We start from the raw sequence: 24025 nt of genomic DNA, 5'->3' as shown, positions 1-24025 counted from the left end.
GTCCTAGCCTTGAAAGTAACATGAACCCATTCCCAACCCACTAGCCCACTCCACCCTACAAGTCAGCCCCTTAAACGTACTACAGACGATTGGCCCCAAGATGTTGACGGGCACCTCACAGTCATTCTGGGATATTATTCCTGCCTTCTCTAGAACAATGACAGTGATTGTCTCAGGGGACTTGTCCACCATCTCTGTACATGACCATAAGGTGTCATTTGGGGGATCACTTCTGAGTGCAATATGGTGGCACTTATGTGCTTCTAATTACATACTCCTCAGACAAGAGGCACAGATGAATAGTCTGTTGTGGGAGAAGGTGTAGACAGGCACAATCCACTGGCACAGAGTCTGTGGCCCCGCCCCAGTCACAAGAGTCTGGCCAAATGTTCATTCTCAGCAATATAGGCACATGTGCTATCCAGAGTTCAGCAACCAGCAATGCCGGGTGCCAACAGCAGAGGGAAGCCAGAAGATTATACCCAAGAAGTGGGTGTGAATCGAACAGAGCACAGGAAATGACCTGAGAGGGGTGTAGGCAAGCGGGATAAGTCACCCGAAAGAGATACATAGTTGAGACACAGGGGTCTCAGTCAGCCACATAATCAGAGAAGCCAAAGAACTTTAATCAAAGCTATGAATCGGAGTCTGTAGGTCCTCAGGAGATAACAAGAAACAACCACAAACAAGGAAGTGAACTGATCCGAAGAGGAGAGCCAAAGAGGGTACTAGAACCAATTTCAACACTACAACACCTAGTAAAATACGAGAAAAGTGCATTTCAAAAGTGGTCCAGAGTGTGTTTCCCTGGTGAAGATGCCCACCTGAGATCTACAGACGGGGAACCCATAATATCCCTCATGACAAAAGGGACCCCTAAAAAACTGAGCAGAGTATAAATACCCCAAATGGAGAAGCCAAACAATTATACTCAAGAAGTGGATGTGAAGCAAACAGTACAGAGGAGAAGATCGGAGAGAGGTGCAGCAAAATAAGGTTAGTTTGTCCGAAAGAGATACATGGTCTGAGTTGACCAAATAATCAAAGCTATCTAAAGATGCCAATGACCTTTAATGAATCAGAGTTCATAGGTCCACCGGAGACCACCTGAAATTGACCCAAACAAGAAAGTGAACTTGTCTGAAGGGGAAAGCTAAAGGGGCTACTGGAATTAATTTAATACTGCCTAATAAAACATGGGGGAAGTGCACTTGTAAAGGTTGTCAAGAATGTATAGAAGAGCCCAGAAATTCACCCTGTTCACTGTTCATAACTTTTGAGAGCTTTCGAGATTAAGGTCTGTGAAAATCTAAAACAAAAATTTCATTTATTTGTTTGATTATAAAGACTGTGAAGGTATACACAACCAGAGAAAACCAAGAGAAGTAATTTTACCTTTATGAGACTTTTGTGATGTTGTTGAACCTGTGACAAGTGCCAAAAACTTGATAAACTGAGAAAGACATTTTTAAAATACATTCAAGCACATGTAATGGTTTATTGAGAAGCCACCGTCAACACAGTGAGTCCTTTCCCTCCCCACTCAAGTGGTTCTTCAACAAACAGTTTTAACAGATTCTTCTTAGCCCTATCTCAGACACATATCATGCCCCTTGGATCCATCGGACCTGAGCTAACAATGGGCCAAGAACCAGGCCGGTGTACAGGAAATGTATAGGGATTTATCTAAATTAAAAATACAAAGGTGAGTTAAAAAGGAAGACAGACACAATTTTATTTACATTTCACTTCGAAAAATAATTACACTGATCAATAAAGAAGGCTCTTATGTAATGTTATGCGATTTTGATTTTCCTGCAGGATTAAAAGGCAGGCAGTTGGATTTCAAGATTGGTAACAATATATATATGGCAATTCTAATTTTGCCCACACTTTTGGCTTAAAATAAACACAGGGAGATTTCTCACTTTGCTTTTCAGACGCCCAATTGCTTTGGTCTCAGTTGGGAAGTCAGACAGAAAAATTGGAATGCTTTGGGGAATTTTGGATTTCAGACCCTCCTTACTGAAAGGCCTGTATTGGGGAAGCTGGATTAAATGGGTTGGACTGATTTAAGAACGTCAGTGTCAGCTGGACAACAAGGATTACCTAGTTAAATTATAGAGTATAGTTGTCAGCGGACACTGGGAAGTGAGCTTTGTTAATGTCATGATTCCTGCCCCTCATGTCCCCAGACCTCCAAGATGTCAGGCTGAAGCGAGGCCACGATCACCTACATGGTCCTCAAGGGCCTCTCCATCCCTCCAAAGACCCACTTGGAGTCAGACTTGGCGCTTGTGGCACCAGACTCAGTCACTCCCATAGGATAACATTGGGGATTGGACTTGTAGTGCATTGATGGGGACAAGATGGATGCCCCCACATATTTCGGTTCCCAGAACTGCATGTGCAGTCTAGTCTTTTGGGTGTGGTTCAGCCCAGAGACACCTGGGATACGCAGAGACTATTTAAGCCACACCCAGGCTGAGAAACATGCTTTGCGTTTTCTGCACCTGCAGCGTGACACACATTGTGTTCGGATCGGTCTTCAGTAGGCCTGCATCTTTCTTCTGCGCTCAGCTCCTGCAAGAACAAGGACAGCCTTACCTTGCAACTGTTCTGCCCATCATTCATCGCTCCTTCTGTTCTGCGGGCACCTTCGGCGGTGTCGTTCCCATCCCGGCACGCCGCTTCCTAAGGAAAACGGTAAAGAACAGGAAAAAGGCATTAGTAAGCATTCTGCAAATCTTCGCTTATTTTTAAATACTGTAAGAGCTTCAAACGCTTACCTGAATCCCAGCCGCTCTGGGGGAACTCTGTCTCCGGAACTTCTCATCCATCTGCAAGAGGGAAAAGACACTCCAGGTTAGCATGGAAACATCCAGAGGCGCTGCATACCGCGCTTACCCACCCCATTTGTTCTTCATAACCTGCATCCACGCTGAAAACATCGCGGCACCTAAAAGACACAGAAAAAGAACTCAGTTCAATGCAAATACGAAAGGGGTGCATCGTGCATCGCGCTCTCACTCACTTTCAGCGCTACTCATCTCAGCAGCACGCCGTCATCCCCGGACGCCGGCCATCATCTAAGGAAGGAAAGGAACGAAGTTAGATAACTGTTCAAAAGACTCATTATACTTACCTGTCGGACTCTTGCCAGTGAAGTAACTAGGCAGCAACGAGCCTGCATCAATCAACGCACCCCTGCGCTGAAAGCAGGACGGAGAGCACACTATCCAAGAAAACAAGGTGAGCTGTGGATCGAAGGGAAGGGTTGGACCAAGGGAAGAAGGGGTTCAAGCACACAGAGGCAATAGGGAGTTAAACTCTACCAATCCTGTGTTTCAGGCCCAGTATCCAGTCGAAGAGCCTCCAGGGAAGGGTTTGAGGTCGTAAGAGGTCAGAACAGGCTGAGTGACATCCCCCTGGATACCAGGTGAGCGTTACAGAACGCAAAGACTCACCTCAACATCCACCTGGGCGTCATGGAAACGTCAGAAACCGACCAGTTAGCCCACATGTTGGGGCAGCTACGTACCGAAGTACATGCAGCCAGGCAGGAGACCAACACCATGAGGAGAGAGCTGATAGTAGCCAAAGAACGCACTGATGATTTAAGCCAGCAACATCTCCATTCACAAGCAGGGCATGCACGATTGCCGGGAAGTATACCCTCGATGCCAGCGCCATTGTGGAAATCGATATAATATTGTGACCCCAATCGCATTGTTTGAATGTATGTTGGCCTACGCCAAGTTGTCTAAAGAATACCATTTACATAGGTTCCGCCGCAAGGTCTTGACCTTATTGTATTGTGTAAGCCGCCATCTTGGATCTAGCCGCCATTTCAGGTACTCTTGCAGTGTGGAAGTCACCCTGAATCACAGAATGGAGGCCGAATGACATTTCGAATAAGACTCCGGCCATGGTGACCTCCTTACACGTGAATAAATAATATGTCCGCAGGCCACTTGTTAGGGTCACGAACTAAGACCTTGTCCTCTCTTTAACCTGTGTGTAAATATGTAACTGTATCAGCGGAACTGATCAAATTATGTAAATTGTGTGTTCGACCTGGCTACGAACCCTAGCCACAGTTCCAAGAATGGTTAACTTGCGAGAGGGCTGGCCAATGCAGGACAAAACCTATAAAAACCCAAGCATCCCGATGATCGGTCTCTCCCACTTTCAGTGCGAACCTTACGTTGAAGGTTCGCGTGTTAGTCAGAGGGCCGAATAGCTATTCGTATGTCAATTGACTTTGGTAACTTTGTAACTTTGAAATAAAGCGCTTTGTATGTCCTTTGTAACCTGTGTTGGTGTGTTTCCTTTTGGGCTTCCCGGTCTCATATCAATTTCTCTGTTTCCACAGTTGGCGCCCGAATAGGGACCCTCAAGATTGATGCCGGATCATTGAAGGTTGACGCAGACTATCGAATCGGGATCGGACGGTGTGATTCTGCGGGCCCGACCGATCGAGACGCGATACCTCGGCAGCGCTGCATGATCCGATCCTTGGGCGATAGTCGTGCGGTCTGACACGGCATCTTGACGAGGGTCCAAATCCGAGGCGGGCAGATTTGCCGAAACCACCGAACGCAGGTAAAAATTCGTTAGTTGAAGTCCTTTGTAAACCGTACGGTCCTCCTTAGGTTTGGTCAGGTGCAGTCGTGACCCGGCTCTTAATTTAACCCTGACAATTTGAATTTGGCGTATTGTATCTGCAGACAGAATTATTGGACCAGGTAACACCAATTCTTTGAGAAATGCCTGGGAAATTGTCTAGCTGCTTTAGGGCTCTGTTCCGCAGCGATCGACAATCTTTGGAATTTAGCCGTCCGGCACCACAGGAGTGGTCGCCGGCGTGTACTATGTACTGTAAGTATGGCATTGGTAGTATTGTATTTAATGACATTTGGCACAGACATACCAGAAATGCCTCCGAATTTCAGTGGCCAATCAATGGTAGTTTTGAGATCCCCCGTATTGAATACTTAGAATCGATCTTGCTTAAGAAAAAGGCTAGGCCAGCAGCCTTTGATGTGTTACAAAATTGGAAAAAGGAAGCATTGCAGCAGCTTAAAAGTAGGGATAAACATGCACGTCGTCATAAAACAAATGCCGAAAAGGCATTGTTGTATGACAAGGAAAAACGATTAGAAGAAGCCCAGAAAATGGATAGAGCTTTCTCGCTCGAGGTCCAGAAAATGTACCCCTCTAAAGATTTCCATGTTTCCGAGGAGTTTATTGAGAAAATAATGAACGAACGGAGGCCTGATTCTTCAGCGCCACCTCCGTATGCTCCTGTTGTGGCCACCTTGCCCGTTCCTGCTATTGTTCCCGTTGCTATTCCTACTCCCCCTGCACAGCCTACTGCTCCTAGTTCTTTGGTTGTCGCTCCTCTGTCTATTACCCTGCCTCTCTCCCCTGCACCCTTGTTAAGTCCACCTACACTTTCGATTCCGGGGAGCCCCGTGTTCGTTAAAACAGATCCCGGTGCAGGGTCAACAATTGTGACTCGTAGTACTGTTCCTGCGGGCAGGAAACAGGAACTATTTGCTTGGGCTAAGCATTGCATGGAAAAAGGTGATCAAACTAAAGCATTTTCAACATTATCTAATTTGCTCGATTTTCCCGAGAAAAATGTTTTTATTGAAGGACTGGGGATTCACTTAGGTGTAATGTGGGGTAGATTGCAGACTTCGGATCTCCCACAAGGGGTGAGAGATCTGAATGCTTTGGCACTTTCGAGGGATACAGAGCAGAAAGTATGTGGACATGTTGATAGGTTGTTTGAGTTTAGGAGGGATTTTGAAAGGTTACAAAACGAGGATGATGAGGACGGTAGGATATATGTACAGAAACGGTTCCTTTCGTGCCGGAGATCAGCACCTGAGGAAGTACGAATTTGTACCAAAGACGCGATTCGATGGATCTCGGATTCATCGATACCGCCAGATGAGGTGTATGACACATACAGTCAATACACGGTAGAGATGCAAAGAAAGGTAATCCAAGTGATGGTACTGCACTTACAGGAGGAATGTATAAGGAAGAATGTTGGTTGCCCCATAGAGTTATTAGGTATTTGTAAAAGAGCTTTTTCTCCTGACACTTCTACAGCTGCTTTAGCGCTCGATTTGGCCCTATTGCTCAGTAAGCGGTCGGAGGTCCCTATATCTCAGTTGCCTATGAGAGAGGTCCCTCCAACCCTTGTCCCAAAAGCAGAAATCCCCGCCGACGCGGCGGCTGGTACTCCCGCGGTGGATATCCCTGCACATTACGTATCGCAGTTTGTTCACGTCCCGTTCTCTCGACAGGAAGTGAACACGATTAGACAATCAGTCCCTGATATTAGGAAAAACCCGACAGGGTTTTATAAAGAGATAGAATCCGTCTTACAGTCTTCTGTGTTCACCTTAAGTGACATGGACTTATTGTTTCCAGTGCTTTTGCCAGTTGATGTATGGAAACAGATACGGACAGTAGATGATGTGCCGGGGCTAGGGGATACATGGGTAAATCTGATTAGAATAGATGGGGAACGGCCAGCTGGTGAGAAACCACCCCAGGTAATACTTACCTTACCCGATAGAATAGTTGCTAAACTAAAAACTATAATCCCAGAAAAAAGGATTATTTGGGACAAGCTTACGGCCTGCGTCCAAGGGAAAACTGAAGGTACTACTGAATTCTTTAATAGATTTGAACAGGTGTTCTCTGACTTCAGTGGACAGGATTTAGGCACAGAGTCAGGGAAGAGGTTGTTTGTGGACAAATTTGTACGTGGATTGTTGCCCGACATCCAGTCACAAATTATGTCCTCAGAGAGCGCTTGGCAGGCAAAATCTCAGTCAGAGGTTTTGCATATGGCTCAGTATTATGAGAATCGGGTTAATAATGAAAAAGAGAAAATCGAAAAAAGAAGGGGCGACTTGAAGACTAAGGTATTGTTGCAGCAAATTGTCAGAAACCCCAGAGGAGGTACGACACAGACTAGAGGTCAGTACATCCCAAGAGGAAATACTCCTCCGAATTTTATAAATACTAATCAGTGTGCTTATTGCCGCCAGGAAGGTCACTGGCGAGCACAGTGCCCTGCCCTTCGTCAGAGGTCAGGAGGCACATTCGGAGGTATGGGTAGGCGACCAAGGGGCCGCCCCGGAGAAGGGGGCCCTGATAGGGGTCAGCTTCTACAAGATCCACAACAACCTTTTTCACGGGAAAATCAGACTCCGAGTATGGACTCGAGAAATATATTTGATCACCCTTCTGCTGCCTATCTTTCTGAAGAACTTCCCTTTGACGAAGTTCTGCCTTACTAGGATTGCCCGAAGCAGCGTTTGGAACCTTTACCTATTCCCGTTATTCAGAAGGGCCCCTACGTTGAATTATTGGTGGGGAATAGGAAACACCAGTTCTTGATTGACACTGGAGCACAAAAGTGCTCCATTGACCATTCTAGGGTTCCAAACATCCCACTGTCAGGGCAAACAAACGTTTCTATAGGGTTCTCTGGTATATCAACTGTTTGTCCGGTTTCTGCGCCGGTATCTGTTTCTTTGGGTCCTTTCACAGACCAGTGCCCTTTTCTTCTTACTTCAAACTGCGGAGAAAATTTGCTAGGGTTGAATTTGTTAAAGAAACTGAATGCAGTGATTCATTGTTCCCCTGACGGAATAAGATTAGCAGTTTCACCACAGCAACCCTTTAACTCCCAGTACTTGACCCGACCTCTACCTCCCGAGTTTGACATTGTCCCGGAATGTTTGTGGGCAATAGACGACAATGATGTCGGGATATTACACATCGAGCCTGTTAAGATAGTCTTGAAACATGGGGTTAAGCTACCGCGCATTCCGCAATATAAAATTTCAATTGAAGGTGAGCATGCTCTGAAATGCATTGTCTCCGATTTTGTACATCGTGGAGTGATCAAAGAGATAACGGGTAGCTTATGTAATAGCCCGATCTTGCCAGTATATAAGAAAGGCGACAATGCAATTCCGTACCGGTTTATAATAGATCTTCGTGCTATTAACCGGGTGGTAGCCCCACAATTTCCAATCGTGCCTGATGTAACAACGATCTTAACAATGATCCCTGCTACGGCTACACACTTTAGTGTCGTAGATTTGAAAAACGCCTTCTTTAGTATTCCGATACATGAGGAGAGCAGGTATTTGTTCGCGTTCACCTTGGGGGGACGCTCGTTTACATTCACAAGGGCACCTCAAGGGTATACTGAAAGTCCTAGTATCTATAGTAGAGCCTTAAAGGAGCAGCTTGACACCCTTGAATTGCCACCTACTTGCACGCTGCTTCAATATGTAGACGATTTGCTCTTGGCTGCAGACTCTGAGAAAGCTTGTAAGGAAGGCACTATATTGTTGCTTGTTCATTTAGCTGAAAATGGTCACAAAGCTTCACTTAAAAAATTTCAATATTGTTGCCAGGAGGTTGCCTATTTAGGCTACCTCCTGTCAAAGGAGGGGAGAAGATTGACACCTGAACGAATAAAACACATTTCTGGCATGTCTGTCCCAAAAACACAGAAGGAAGTCAGAGCCCTGATAGGGATGGCATCCTACTGTAGACTGTGGATCCCGAATTTTGCCCTAGTGGTAAAACCGATGTTGGCTTTGACGAAGAAGGGCATTTCTCTGCCACTGCCATGGGAATCGGAACATCAACGATCATTTGAGCTTCTCAAAACCGCGCTGTGTTCAGCACCGGTTCTGGGTACACCAAATTACGATAAGGCCTTTGTGTTGTTTGTGCATGAATGTGATGGATGTGCTTTGTCTGTGTTAACACAGGAACATGGAGGGAAGAATAGGCTGTGCGGCTATTATTCCTCCGCCCTCGATCCTGTTGCATGCGCTTTGCCGCGATGTCTGCGCGCTGTTGCTGCTGCCGCTGCATCTGTAAAACAGAGTGAGGGGATGGTCCTAGGCCACGATTTAATTCTGATGGTACCTCACTCTGTTGATATTCTATTGAATAAAACTCAAACGCAACACCTTACCTCTGCCCGGTTGACAAGGTATGAATTAGTCCTATTTGCTCCTCATATCCAAATTAAAAGGTGTTGTGTTCTCAATCCGGCTGAACTCTTACCTCTCCCGCAAAATATTGTTTGCGGTGATGAAGGATCACATGACTGCCTGTATGCCACCGAACAAAAAACAAAGGGCAGGATAGACCTCTCAGATACTCCTTTGGAGAATGCGGAAGGGGAGCTGTTTTGCGATGGCTCCTGCTTCAAACTTCCGAATGGCACATCTACAGCTGCTTATGCAGTTACTACTTTGAACAAGATTGTTGAAACTAAAAGGATTCCGCATAACTCTGCGCAGGCCGCGGAGATTATAGCGTTGACCCGCGCTTGTGAGCTCTCCCAAGGGCATAGAGTCAATATTTATACGGATAGCCAGTACGCCTTTGGGGTGGCTCACAACTTCGGAAAACTGTGGTCGGAAAGAGGGTTTCTGACCTCACATGGGACCAAGATTCAGCATGGTCCCTTAATAGTACAACTACTTTCAGCGCTCTCACTCCCTGAACAATTAGCGATCATGAAATGTGCAGCACATCGCAAGGTCATAGACAATGTGGGCAGAGGAAATGCTTTTGCAGATTTGATAGCTAGACAAACAGCCACAGACCTTAGCACAGACATGTACACCTCAAGGGAAGTGAGAGATGTTTGTATAATAGATGAAGGCATTGGGTCTGTGCGAGACATGCAGACTGATGCCTCAGTTGAAGAGTCTAGGAAGTGGGCTGAAGGCATGGGAAAATTGGATGATGAAGGGTGTTGGGTGGACGCATCCAACGGGAAATGGTTGCTTCCTGATTCTTATGTGTTAGCAATGGTACAATGGCACACGGTCCAACGCATGTGTGTGCCCAGCAAATTACGAAGATATTACAGCAGGTTTGGGTGAATGATAAAATTTTGGAAACTGTAAAGAGACATGTTCAGAATTGCATGATTTGCCTGGAGCACAATGTGGGTAAAGGGACAGTGACTCCAAGGGGAAGTTTCGGGCCCCCCTCTGTCCCCTTTGAAACCATTCACCTTGATTTTATTGAAATGGAGCAATGTAATAACTTGAAATATGTTCTTGTTATCATTTGTGCTTTTAGCAAATGGGTCGAGGCTTTCCCTGTCAAAGATGCTACCGCTATGACCACCGCAAAGATCCTGGTGAAAGAGTACTTCCCTCGATTTGGGCTCCCGAGGATAATTTGGTCGGACAACGGCCCCCATTTCATCGCAGCCGTAATGTTGCAAATATGTGTTGCCCTAGGGATTGAGAAACGTTTTCATTCAGCTAGGCACCCTCAAAGTGCGGGATTGGTAGAGAGACACAACGGTATTTTGAAAAACAAACTTGCAAAAACATGTGCCGACACTAAACTAAAATGGCCCGACGCTTTACCTATTGTGTTGTTGGCTATGCGCACCACACCCCAGACTAGAACTGGACTCTCTCCGTTCGAGGTGGTAATGGGAAGGCCTGCTAATATCTGGGGTCTCCCTAAACCTAAAGCCCTGAGGGATGTGGATAATGTATTGCTCATAGATTACTGTAATCAATTGACTAAAAATCTGTATTTCATTTACCATCAGGTGAATGCTGCCTTACCTGTACGGTTTACGGGCCCAGGACACGATATACTACCTGGTAGCTGGATCCTGGTGAAGGCCTACGAGAGGTCTTCCTGTCTTGCGCCTCGCTGGCGCGGACCCTACCAGGTATTATTGGTCACCAGGACGGCAGTGCGGGTGGCAGGAAAGAAGAACTGGATACATGCAACACACGTTAAGAAGATCCCTCACCCGACGCCACACGCTACAGAAGAAACAGAACCCCTCGCTGGTGCTACAATCTCTGATCTCGGAGTAGCAGGCAGCATTGTGAGTGCGTCGGAGAAGTTCTCTGAGCCTGAGGAGCTCGGGGAGCCGTCCATTTTGTCTCCGCACTCTCTTGATCAATCACTTCCGGAAAATCTTGTTTCGAGCTCTGCGACTTCCGTCGCCACCGACACGACGCTCCCCTCAGGGAGCGACGATACTTTGCTTTTGGATTCAACAAACTTGGGTACCATCAGGTACAACCTTCGACCACGGAAATAGAACTACGGCACGAGTATCGTGCATCTGGAAGGAAAAGAGTGATTGAAGTACTGTTGTCTTTCTTTTTTCGAACAAAGAAAAGGAGGGTTCTGTTGGCTAGGGTTGGGAAGGACTAAGAAATCGCGCGGCCGAAGTGCCGCCAGCAACGAACATTGGGGCCGTCGATCGGGATGACCATGATGCCTGCCGCCTTCACCGCTGCTCCCAGTATCGAACTATTAGATAAGGAGGTGACCAAATCGAACAATGAACAATGTGCCTGGGCCCCGAAAACGTACTGTTGTGTTCTCGTTCTGATTATTGTTACTTTTGCAACTGCTGCCGTGGGACTTTGGTATTTTGAAGAAATTTATCCTTTGAAGCCTCTGTTACCGACCAAAATCGTACCAACTGTTTTGACTCCCTCTGTACACCTTCACACTCTGTCCCCTAGGGACTCTCGGCATAGACAGAAATATCATAATAACACTTTGATGATAGTGATGAATGCTACGCATGCTATTTTTAATAAGAGTAATTGTTGGATCTGCACTCACTTACCACAACATGGGAACAAGGGACTGGGATGGTATATACATCCCTTACCTTTAACAACTTCTTGCTATGCCTCTCTTAGAGCACTCTTCTGTGGCCAATGGAATGATAGCATCTCAGGGAACTTCGATGGGACTAATTTGAATGAATTTGAAAAACGTGAATTGACTCCCCTGGGATGCTCGCTTTTCGCAAATAGAAGTAAACCTAACGTCGCTTCTATTAGGCCGTCTGATAAACTATCTTTTCCTTTCCAAAATCTAGTTTCTTTTAAGATGGCTCCAATAGGCAATAAGGATGCCATGCCTCCTTCTTATTCTGTGAATCATAGTCCTGATTCAGTTCCCTTCTGTGTACAAAGAAATGGCACTAGGCCAATGGGAGACTTCGAGCCTTGTGTAAATACTGTAAACTTGACTGGGGAAAATAGGCCTTTGTATGTAGGGGGACCCGTTTATTTTGTTTGTGGTAGTTTAGCTTTTCCCTGGTTGCCGAAGGATTGGCAGGGGACTTGTTATTTAGGGATATTGTTACCAGGTGTATTTATAGCCAGTACTTTAGAGGTATCTAAGGCTCGCCCGCGACGGGATAGTAATGGAGACACCCCTGGACAAGTGTTCGGGGATATAGCCAAATCAGTAGTGCCCTTTTGGGGACAAATAGCAAATTCAGAAAACATTAGGGGATTAGCGAGGGTGTTGGAGAAAACGATCAACCGGACCACGGACATACTTTACAATATGACCTTAGAGCAAAAGGCGATAAGATTGGTAGCACTTCAAAATCGAATGGCATTAGATGTCATTTTAGCCGAACGAGGTGGAGTATGTAAATTAGTGGGGTCCGCTTGTTGTGTTTTCGTACCAGATTCTTCGCCAACAATTTTTAAAGCAATTCAGAATTTACACACTCTCAGTTCTGAAGTCCATATTTTCACCAACTCTCATATTTGGAACATGTTCAGATCAACTAGAAACCTAGTATAACTGACCAGAGTCACAGGTAGATGTGTTTTATATCCCCAAAATCGCCTGGAAATCACATAAGGAATGGTATAAAAATGAAATCAATCCACACTATAGTTGCTGTGAAAAATGCCTAAATGATATTAGTCTTTAAATTAATTGGGAGCGTTCCTGTTCAGCAAATGGGAGGTCTGCTCCACCCAGCACAGCCATCTGTCTCCCTGGGCCAGCCTGTGACCAGAGGTTTTATATTATTCTTTTTGAAGTGGGTGCCCCCACTCTTCACACCTTTTAGGCATGCTCCAGCCAAGGATGGCTTTCTTTGAAGTCCCTGCTTTTCCAGCCAGCAGGTCTGGAGAATACTGAATTTAGCCGCCTTTAGCAGCACCACATTTTATTGCGGGGTCATTAGATAGGAGATGTGACATCCAGCTGGAAGTGCGTTTTTCCTTTGTGATGTTTTTCCTTCAGCCAGAAGCAGGTTTTTCCTGAAGACTAAGTGTCTCTTCAAATGTCACAGGAGTTTTGTGGGTGAAACATAATATGCATTGCTTATGTCAACCCACACATCATGTTTTGTTTTCCTGACATTTTTCTGTGAGCAGTGATATTTTTTTCCCATTTTGGCTTTTTAAAGCCGTTTTTATTTGCAAACACATGTGCAGGCCGTTTTTGCTTTCAATGTTTAAAAATCCTGTTTTCCATGTCACTGGGATCTTTGATTCCTTCTTCTTTTGTAAATGAAACTGCTGATTGTCCATTGATAATGACACGTAGGCCCCTTTCCACATGGCTCTTTAACTTTTATGTTGAGCTAAGTCTTAAACTCAAGTTTGGGGTTATCCCTGGGGCAGAGGTGAGATACCTGGCTGGACTGTCAAGTGGCTGCACTTCTCACACTTCCCTGTGTGTGACCCAGTCCCAATTGCATCCGGACCACGTGCCTGGTATGCTTTTGCTTGAGAGGGCACAGATGCCTTTGACATGATGCTTGTGCAGTTGTTGTGCTGCACATCATCACATGTTCGCATGAGCTCTGACTTGAGGTAGTCCTCAACCTCTTCTCAGCCGATGTTCCATTGCAGCCTTGACTCTGCTGACATCACTCCAGTGAATCCGGGCATCTCTTGTTAGCTTGCTAAGAGTTACGATCATATGAAGCTCACCAATGTTTGTATTTGTGTTAGTGAGCAGTGTCCCAGAGATATGTCTTGGACCTATGATTGAGAAGGTGCTTTCCCTCCAATGCACAGTATTGAGTGAAAACCTGGGCACAGTGACACTCAAAGCCTGTGAGGAGCTAAGGTTTTGCTTAGTCACACACTTGAAATCTGACTGGGTCGGCAGATAGAGGGACCCTTTCCCCTTCAAGGATTTGAAGCAGATAATGCCTAGCTTATATTCCACATATAATGCTATATGGAGCAACTGCAGGATCCGTTCAATAAAGTAAGTGTAAGTAGGTAAAGCCAAGTGACTGAGAGATAGATTCAGAGAGAGGTTGTGCATAGAAAGAAGAGGCGAGGGGTAAGGACAGAACATGGAAGAATTTCCATTTATAGAGAGGTGAAAGAGGAGCAACAGGTCATAGCGAAAGGGCTGGAATAGAGCCTGGGGAGTAGAGTGACCATGATGCCTTACCAAGCATTTTTGCCAATAGGATTATGTGGATAACTGTGTTGCGCACAAATAAGTGATTGAGAATGGTTAATTGAGTGCCACTGACAGTATGTTTTTTAGTTAGAAACACCATTTTAAATTGCCTCCTTGGAGTGTTTTATGTATACACCAAAATGCAGGAGAATGTATATGTTCTTGATGGTCAGATTTGATTTGCCAGATTGTATTGCCAGACAGTCAGTCAGTCAGTTATTAAGCTTTATTGCAGTGTAAGCCAAAAAGCACAACATAAATACAATAGAAAATCACAGAAAAATAAATGTACCATGTTTACAAAAGAACAACACATTCAAGGATGAAGGTCAATAAAATACGAGGTATAGAATAATTAAATTATTTATAAAAATGTGTGCAACAAATAGCAATTTGTGTTGGCAAAAATCAAGTCAGTTCTTAATCGAGGTCTTATTAGAATGCTGTCATGGCAGCACCCATTTTAGTTCTCTTTAGCCTTGCCCTGTGGATATATTTGGATATAATGTATACCTTTGTCAGATTGCTACTATCCTTGCAATGGGCCAGAGGATCATCAACACAGCGACTTTCAGAAAATATAAAAGGTGGAGCAGACATTTCTGTTACTGTAGATTGCACTAAATACCATTTTATCTAATGAGATTTAGCAACATTTATTTCACCGAAAATAGTAGGTACAGTGGTATGTGTGTAGGTATATGTGTAATGCATAATAGGTAGGGTGTGGGGTAAGGGTAAAAGTTAGGATAGGGAGGGGTGTGAGCAGGCTGCGGGGGTGTCTTACCCCACTACATAAAATAAAATAGAAAAAGTAAAAAGTTCCTTTAATTTTTTGGTGAAATGGTTTCGATGAAATCTTCATTAGGTAAACTATTTTTGAAGAAATCACATACATCTGATATGTCACACAATAGACTTATATCCCTCATAAAACAGCATGAAATGGGCAATGGAGTCATTGTGATCTCCACAGGCCAGGCAAGTGTTCCCCCTTGACCCTCGCAATTTCTTTGTAAATGAGGCCACTTTTAGAGTGTTCAGACAAAACTGCTTGTATGATGATCAAGCATATCAGGGGATAATCATGTCCAGATAGCGTTCATAACCAAAATCAGGCTTGCGTAGAAGATAGTGCAAGCCTGTACTAAGAGTGGTACACTCCTCCTCCAGCCTGCAACGGGAGAGGGCACCACCTGCACATATTATCATCTCCCTCGATTCTCCATTGAACAATTCAGGGGATCTCCAGTATGGATCCAGGTTCAATTTAACAAGTTCTGCTTTCACAAACTTGAACCAGGGAAGAGACTTGGATCCTGCCAGCATCAAGACATGCACCGAGATATCCTCATACACAACCAGATCTAGTGAGCTCCAAATCCTCATCTAATACAAACGGGGCTTCAGCCTGGCTTGCTCTTCAACTGGTTGTAGGTCGCATTCCATGTATATGCAAGCACTTGGTGAAGAATCTAGTCACATAAGTGGCATTTTTAGAAATGTATTTTCATCAGTGCTCAGGGGTTTGACTACCACATGTCCCCAGAACACTGCCCCGTATAATGACGAGGACATTGCCTGCATCCAATGTGATAACAGGGCTGGGCCAATGACACCACTATGATGAATATGATGCAATCGACCTATACTGCCACAGTAAGGGAGGTTGTTGCTTTTATTACCTGTTGTGACCACGATCCATTATCCATTAATCTATCTCCCAGGTAATCGTAAGATGAAACTTGTTCGAAGATAGTTCCATCTACCTGGATGTCGAGCTTCAATGGTTGCCCTATGTGAGGCCTGAAGACCAGTACTTTGGTTTTCTTTTTAATGAACTCCAGGCCCGATTTGTTACACTTCCCACTGAATTTTGCCAGTGTGGTCTCGAGGCCCATTGGGGATGTGGCCAACACAAATGCGTCATCTGTGTTTAACAATGCAGGACACCTGGTGTTGCCCAATATAGGCGGGTTAAGGCTGTGTGCCTCCAACTCAATAACCTTATTAATGTAGATGTTAAAGAGGAATGGGACTAGGACACAGCCTTGCCTAATGCCTCTCTGTAATGCTATTGGTTCCATCAACTCTTCCCCAGACTCCAACGTATGAGCACCTTATTGTTTGAGTACAGTCGTTGGACTGTAATCAGCAGGACTTGGGGGATGTTTTTAGCATGCAACACATTACAGAGGGAGACTTTAGGCATGCTGTCAAAGGCAGTCTTTAAGTCCACAAAGACTGCATATATCCTGACTTGATCTAGGACTGTATATTTTTGCAGGATTTGGTGCAGTCGAAAACATTGGTCTATTGTACTACACCCTTTCTGTAAACTGACTTCTAGGTGGCTAGTAAACCCTGCTGAGTCTACTCAGTCTTGCAATCGCTCCATGATAACTAAGGCAAACATTTCCCTGCCCCATCAAGGAGTGATACGTCCCTGTCCCCCTTTTTAAAGATCAAGACTATTTCTGCATTGCTCCATAACCTTGGTGCTGCACCACTCTCCATTGCTGCATTGAAAACAAGCCACAGTAGAGGGCCCATATTAGGGGTATTTCTTGATAGTGGTCCACAGGGATCTTGCCGGGGCCCTGTGTTTTTACCCAGGTTTTGTTTGGATCACCCTTTCAACCACCCTCTCTATGAACACCAAGGGAGTTGCAATCGGGAGGGGAACATACTCAGGTTGTTGGTGTTCCTCACACTTGTTCTCCCTGGTCTGGCACAGCTCCCCAAAGTGTTTGTGCCATTATGCAGATGTTGTACTGCACTGCAGGGCATTAGGGGAATCTTTCCCTGCACCTATTTTCCAGAACAACTGGGAGTCACCATTTAAGCAAGCCAGATGCAGATCGTCCCACCTGTCCTGGTTGAAAGCTGCCTTTTTCTTCTGAGTCAGGCATTTATATACAGCTCCATGGTTATGTAGCTTTACTTTGTCGACTGCTGCACCCTCCAGGGTCTCATGGATTACTATCAGGTCAACAAACTAACAATCTTCTTACTCAAATACATGATTATAAAATAGTTATCAAATTAGACAATAACATCATTGAACTAATATTAAGGCCCTTCGTTGATTGATAGTAGACTATCACATTTTATATTTTAGTAGGCATTTCGACAAGATTTCACAGACAATAACTTCAATATTGTGAAATTGCCTACTAAAATATAAAATGTGATAGTCTACTAATGATGTAAAATTTACAAAAAGGTGTTTCAATATTGCATGGGTATTCGTATTACCGCAGTATATTCAAAAGGACTGGTCGTGAGGAATCAACTTTCTCCTTGCTAAAATGCACCTAGTGGGTAAAATATCAAATCTAAACCTCATAACATTATTTTGGGAACATCTATTAGGAACCTAATTTAAATAGGATGACAAATTCACCATCTTCTTGTATTCAAATTTAAAATGGGAGAGAGAGCCACACGCATGAAAGGGATTCAAAGTAAAGACCCAATCGTGTTTGCCAAGTGCCAGTTTAGTGTGTGAAGGATTTTGCACAAGGTTATCTAATCCTAATCCTGCTTCAGATAATATTCTGCTACACTTTTCAACAAAACCATTAATTTAGTTCTCCTTTTTTGAATGAAGTAAACTTGCAAGACCACTAAATAGAGAGGTTTTCGGTCTAGAAGTTTATGGAAATATAATAAATAATGCCATTTGAGCCTGAACCAAGAGGGATTCTAGGCCTAATTTGTATTGTATAGCCGCAATAGGGATACAGTTGGGCAACCTCAACACCCTATGTCAAATCAAGGCCTCAAAACATACTAATAAATCAAGTGCCCGGGGTTGCAAAACTTCAATCCCATATATAATTTTGGGCACTACCTTTCCTTCTTAATATGTTACTAACAGGTGGGCTAAGAATTTCCCATAGTTAAAATGTGTCTTAATCATTTGCCGTGCTAAAGCAGCCACTTTATTTTTCATGAAATCTAAAATAGTAGTTCTACAAGGCTTGCTTAAAATAGTAAAAACCCAATATATATTAAACTATTAACTTTCTCTAGCCTGATGTCATTCAGTGTCTATCAAAAGGTTTGGGAGTTCCTCTATGACAGTGGAAGTTGGAGTACAGTCTATCATTAGATCAAAGAAAAATCCATCCACGGAAAAAGTGTTATACGATGTTGATGTGAAATCAGAATATAGTGGCCTTATACGAGTGATCCATTTATCATCTGCTTAGTATGTACTGAGACAGAAGAATCAATTATAACACAGTTTATTTACAATAAATAGAAAAGAAAAAACACATGCACATATAAATGCCAGAGTAAATATAATATACATAGCCTAGGAATATAAAATGGGTCATTCTAGCAGATAAAACTTTACTGCTAGTTGAGCAATATGTAGAGAAAAAACAAATTCAATGAATGACTAAACGTAGGATGACAGGGATAATAACCCGAAATATGTGTCTACCCTGAAAGTGTGTAGGGTACTGGAAAAGAGAGAAAAAAAAGGTGTGTGTTTATCTTAAAGGCACCATGGATGAAGGATACCTAATACTGCATATTCACACACAAGGGGCCAGTCATAGCGCTTTAAAGGCCAAACTGTCTGCTTTGGAGTCAGTATGTGTGAAGGTGCGTACTGTAATAAAGTTTCTAGTATCAATCTCGACAATGTGTTGATTCTTAATATATCATTACTATCCAGGCTCCTATAGGTGTGGGAGAGTAAGTATGCACTGTGATAAGATTTCTAATATCTGTTATGACAGTGTGGCTGAGGTGGACCAGCTATGCTTGTTTCCAATTCAAAAAGTCTGTGTAGAAACTAGAGTGCAGGAAGAAATTGAGCATTCGCCCTTCATTGTGAGAATTTAATCAATGTATCCATCTTGTTTCCTTCTCCAATAAACTCTGCTTTATCTTGAAGACGTCTTTGGTCACCTGCAGGACCCACCATAGTATTTCATATGTGTATGTTGGAATTCAATATCATGATCCACTAGGGATGCAGTTGTGTTTCTGTATCTAATTTATGATCTGTGCTCTGTATCCAAGTGTGCACAGATAGCAAGGTTTGCCCTACATATTGGACTTTGCGTGGGCAGTGAATGCGGTATACTACTTGACTGCTTTTACATTTAGTCAAGTTTTGTAATTCCCATGTTCTCCCTCTGAGTGGGAAAAATGTCATTTTCTTTGTAAATTTACACCTGACACAACTACCACAGCACAGGGGTAGTGGTAGACGACTGGTTGAAGATTCCAAAGACCCAGGCTAGTTGCTGGTCTTGTGAATTTGAAGTGCACCAGTAGGTCCTTCAAGTTTTTAGACCGCTTGAATGCAAATATTGGTGGAGGTTCAGTTGGTTGGTTCAATTGGACAACTGGCCACTATTTGTGCCACGCATGTCAACTATTGTTGTTTTGTTTTGTCCATCAGTGATGAACCCGTAGTCCCTTTAAGCAAGGTAACACTATATGGGATGGATGGGGATGCAGAAGTTACTCTTACACCAATAATAAGACCGACTCAGGAAGTTGGCAAAACTTAGCTGTTTTATTTGCAATTGTCTAAAATAGGGAGTACAACGGACATCAACGGACGTCTCACAGTATTTCTCTAAACGTGTTACATGAAAAACACACATTTATAGTAAAAACTCATTATCATTGACGTCACATTACGTGGAAAAGTAAGAAAACCTAAGTTGGATTGTGATTGGTCTACGGGGAACATCTAGGTATACTTTCTATGGGGAATAGGATTGTGACTGGTTCTTTCTAGTCAGGTGGACAACTATGCCCACCCCTAGTGCAAGTCATCTTCAATGTCATATAATACACAATGTTTCATTGGCTTTCAAACTATAGGGCTCTTTGCTATGTGGCCCTTTACAATTGGTTGGCACGCTTATACCCTTCTCGATATTCCACTTGCTAGAAACACGCAAGCTGGTAACCCAGGTGTTTGTGTGTGAACTTGCCCATGCCTCTGCACCCAATTAGTCCATCATCCATCATCACTCCTGCTGTCTGCCATTCAAATTGTCTTTGAACTCGGCCTTGCAAAGTATCACTGCGCCTGGGATTAGAAGGGAGTGTGAGCACGGTCTTCTCTTCAATCTTGATGTAGCTGCCCAAAGCCCATTCCCATCTACCCCATGTGATAGGAAACCATGTTTGTAGCTCCTTCGCCTTTAATACTATTAAATTAATAAAACGTGGCACTCATAGTGTTTTTCCATTGCACAGGAGCTTGCCTCGCTGCTCACGTTCATTGTATCTTCTCGAATAGACAACCAGTTTCTTGGCTTCCGCAACTCGTGACACATGGCCAGACAACATTTCTCCATTCTACCCTTCATCGCCAGCTGTTTTTCTCTACTGTGCCACACTTTCAGCCTTTTTGCAACTGAGGTCCTAGTTTAGCTTACAATGCGATGTGGAACATACAATTTCTAAATACATATATATAATGGTTGCACCACCTGCAGTCTATTCACTACGTATAGCCAGCTTTCACGGTTACTTAGTCCACTTGTGTTTCAGCATCTGTACTTTGTCATCAGATTCTATAAGGTTTATATATTTTCTTCCTTGGAATCTCATCTTGGTGCGTCACCTCTACTTCATGCAAAGTCACCAGCCTCTTGCCTTCACCGCTTCACACTTCTTCAGGAACCTTCTTTAAGAGACTGTCTTTTCTCTGTGGGTACATCATATAGGGCTTTTGCAATGGATACCTTGTTTTGAGAATTCTTCGTCGGGTAGGTACCATTATTGGTGTTGTGCATGTCACAACTTCCGGTTTCCAACCTATAGGCAAAATAGGGGGGGACCTCCGGTAGAGGCATTTGGTTCCTCCTCTACACTCCCCCTATGGTTGATTCATCAACCACTCTCTCATCAGTCTTCACATCTAGACATCCTTGTCTGAAAAAGTGCTTCTTTCGAGTCCATACCTTTACTACTCCTTTCAGAGATCCTGCTGATTTTACATGGTCATCAACGCTCCGGGTCCTGTGACTACATTGTCTATTCGGGCCACAGTAAATCCATCTTCCCCCATACTTCTTGTGGTTTCTTGGATACAGGAACTTTGTTCCCTCAGGTGCTAGAATACTCACTTCTATATATTTTCTCATTTCTTTATCTGTGAACTCTTTGGGACCAAACCCAGACTCAATATTGATCATGATGATAATGATTATTATTCTGATCACACAGAATCCGAACACGATCATCATCAATAGTGCTCCAGAAAACATGAAAATATTCGCCATCCATTGTGGAACCCATGAAAAGATCAATGCAAACCAGCTGTCATCTGCAATATCTTCTGTGTCATATTCCATCTTGATTTGCAGATTCGTCAGCATCGTTATGGCCTCTGTCAAGGTCCCATTTTCATCATCATGAGAAGGTGTGAATGTGCAACAAGATTCTCCAATTTTGGCACAAACACCTCCATCCATTGCTGTGATCATGTCCAAGATATATCTGTTCTGGAGAGTCATCAGTCTTATGGCTCTCAATTCTTCCTTGATAGCGTTGAATCCCTTTATGGTAATGTTGATCGTCTTTAGGAGCTCCCAGAGAGTGATTTGCAACCACTTTGAATTTGACATAATCTGGATCCCTGGCATGAACATAGTCATGAATACTGCAGCAGTTTGACTGAACAACCTGTGTTAATACGGAATAGAATCACAGGCTTCTATGGACTTGGCTTAAAAGTAATTCTCCCTTTTTGTTCGATTAAGAAATTCAACTGATATCCTCTTCCTCATATGGGCATCAGCTTTCGGAAACTCTCCAATATTTAAGTCCTCTTCAGAATCACCAATGCTGGAGCATGAATGAGTACTATGGAACACTGTCCTACCCAGTCTTTGGGCAATTTCATATATGCTCTTGATCCACAGGCCCAGTAGTGGTCCATCATCACTACTGTTTCATCCTTCATGCCTGGTACATCGAAAATTCTGCCGCACTGCTGATTCATTCCAACCGTTCTTGTGACATTGTTTCTGAAGCGTAGTTCTGTACTAGCTAGAGGCACCATCTGTAACTGACCTCTTTTATCATCAACCCATGTCAGCATCTTTGCAATCTTTGGCCAATGATGTTTGCATTCACTCTGCACAGTATTTATAACTGGCTCATAGAATCCTGTAAGTGCTAATGCATTACATATAATCAGGCCTTCGGCTCATCCCTCTGGAGTAAGCACTGTTCCCTTGATTTGCAGATGACATCTCTCCTTGCTTCTTCATATTTCTCCATAGTTCTTTCCTTGACAATTGAGCTTTCTGTTTACTTCCCATCTGATCCCTTCTCCATTTATTCCAAGCCTGTTCAAATCTTATCACGTGATCTCTGGTTACTGGTCTCTCTCTTGTCTTTAAATCTTGCGCATAATCATCTTCCTCCGGGGCTGTCTTCTCAGTCACCCATACCAAGGATGCTGTTCGACCCTGGAACTGACCTCTTATATGGCAGAGTGCATGGTGCGTCAGGCAGTGATCTTTCTGGATTGCTACTTCTATAGATATGAATATTTTGAATTCCCCATGGCATAAGGTATTAGAGCACAAACATAGCAACTCTCTTTGGACGTACTCTCTCCCACCTTTTGAATCTGCTGATACTACATGTTATTACCCAAGTTTGTTGTGCTGTCTAGATAATTGTTTAATTCATAATCATCGTCCCTTGTGATTCTCCTGTTCCTTCCTCTTGCAAAGTGAGCAAAGTAGCATAATGCTCCAGAAGTATATCAGTAATGGTTCTCCCTACAGGGGGAATCATAGGAACACTTGTCATAGAAATGGGCAACCTCACACGAGCCACTGGTGTGGGGAAAATCACAAATGGTCTTGGTCTTCCAGTAACAGACAATTCTGTAAGAGTCACTGCAGTGGGAATAATCAAAATGACTTATACCTTGCTTGGACCAATGAAGTAGACAGTATGGATTAGCAAAATCAGGAAAACAATGATAAATGCTGACCACGCATATATTATGCACCAATACATCGATCCCCACCATCAACGATTTTCCACACGTCGTTGAGTTTGCTCACTTTTCAAAACTGTACCATTCTCGACAGTCCTCATTGTGCCTGTATACTGTTTTAAGGAAGCAAAAAACCTTTTTAATCAGGCAACTCTGTTAAATGGTCAGGCAACTGCATCATCTGTACAGCTATTGACACAAGCAGCCTCCTGATTGTAAGCAAGATAAGCTGTAAGTATAAAAACAAAAACAGTGAGAAGGAGCCTATGGGCATTGGCATCTGTCAGGACCATTGACTTATCTAAACAGAAACTCGGAGAGGAACGAGTCTGGAAATTGCTCACATTTCCAGTCGTCAAATTCCAACTCCAGGTCTGGCATGTTTAGTACATCAATACTTTCTAAAGTCTCATTCAAAAGATTCCTGTGACTCAAGAACTGAGTTTGCACCCCTGCTATAAAATCTATAAAGAGTGTCTGGTGTGAGCCACAGTCCAAATGCACACTTGCATTTATTTACTCAGCAACCTTAGCATCCTTCTTCCTTGTCATCGATCAGGTCTTCACATGCTAAACTTCTTCTCCTTATCTTGCTTCCGAATTGATAGTCGGGGGTGCATTGGTCTCACCAGCGTATGGCTTTACGTCATTCAAATGGATCCAGGCACGTCTCTTTTGAACCTTTACAGCTGAAGGAGTAATGTTTTCTACTATATA

Source organism: Ambystoma mexicanum, chromosome 4q (assembly GCF_040938575.1).
Source record: "Ambystoma mexicanum isolate Mex_15411 chromosome 4q, UKY_AmexF1_1, whole genome shotgun sequence".
Lineage (NCBI taxonomy): Eukaryota > Metazoa > Chordata > Amphibia > Caudata > Ambystomatidae > Ambystoma > Ambystoma mexicanum.
This window is presented reverse-complemented; position numbering follows the sequence as displayed.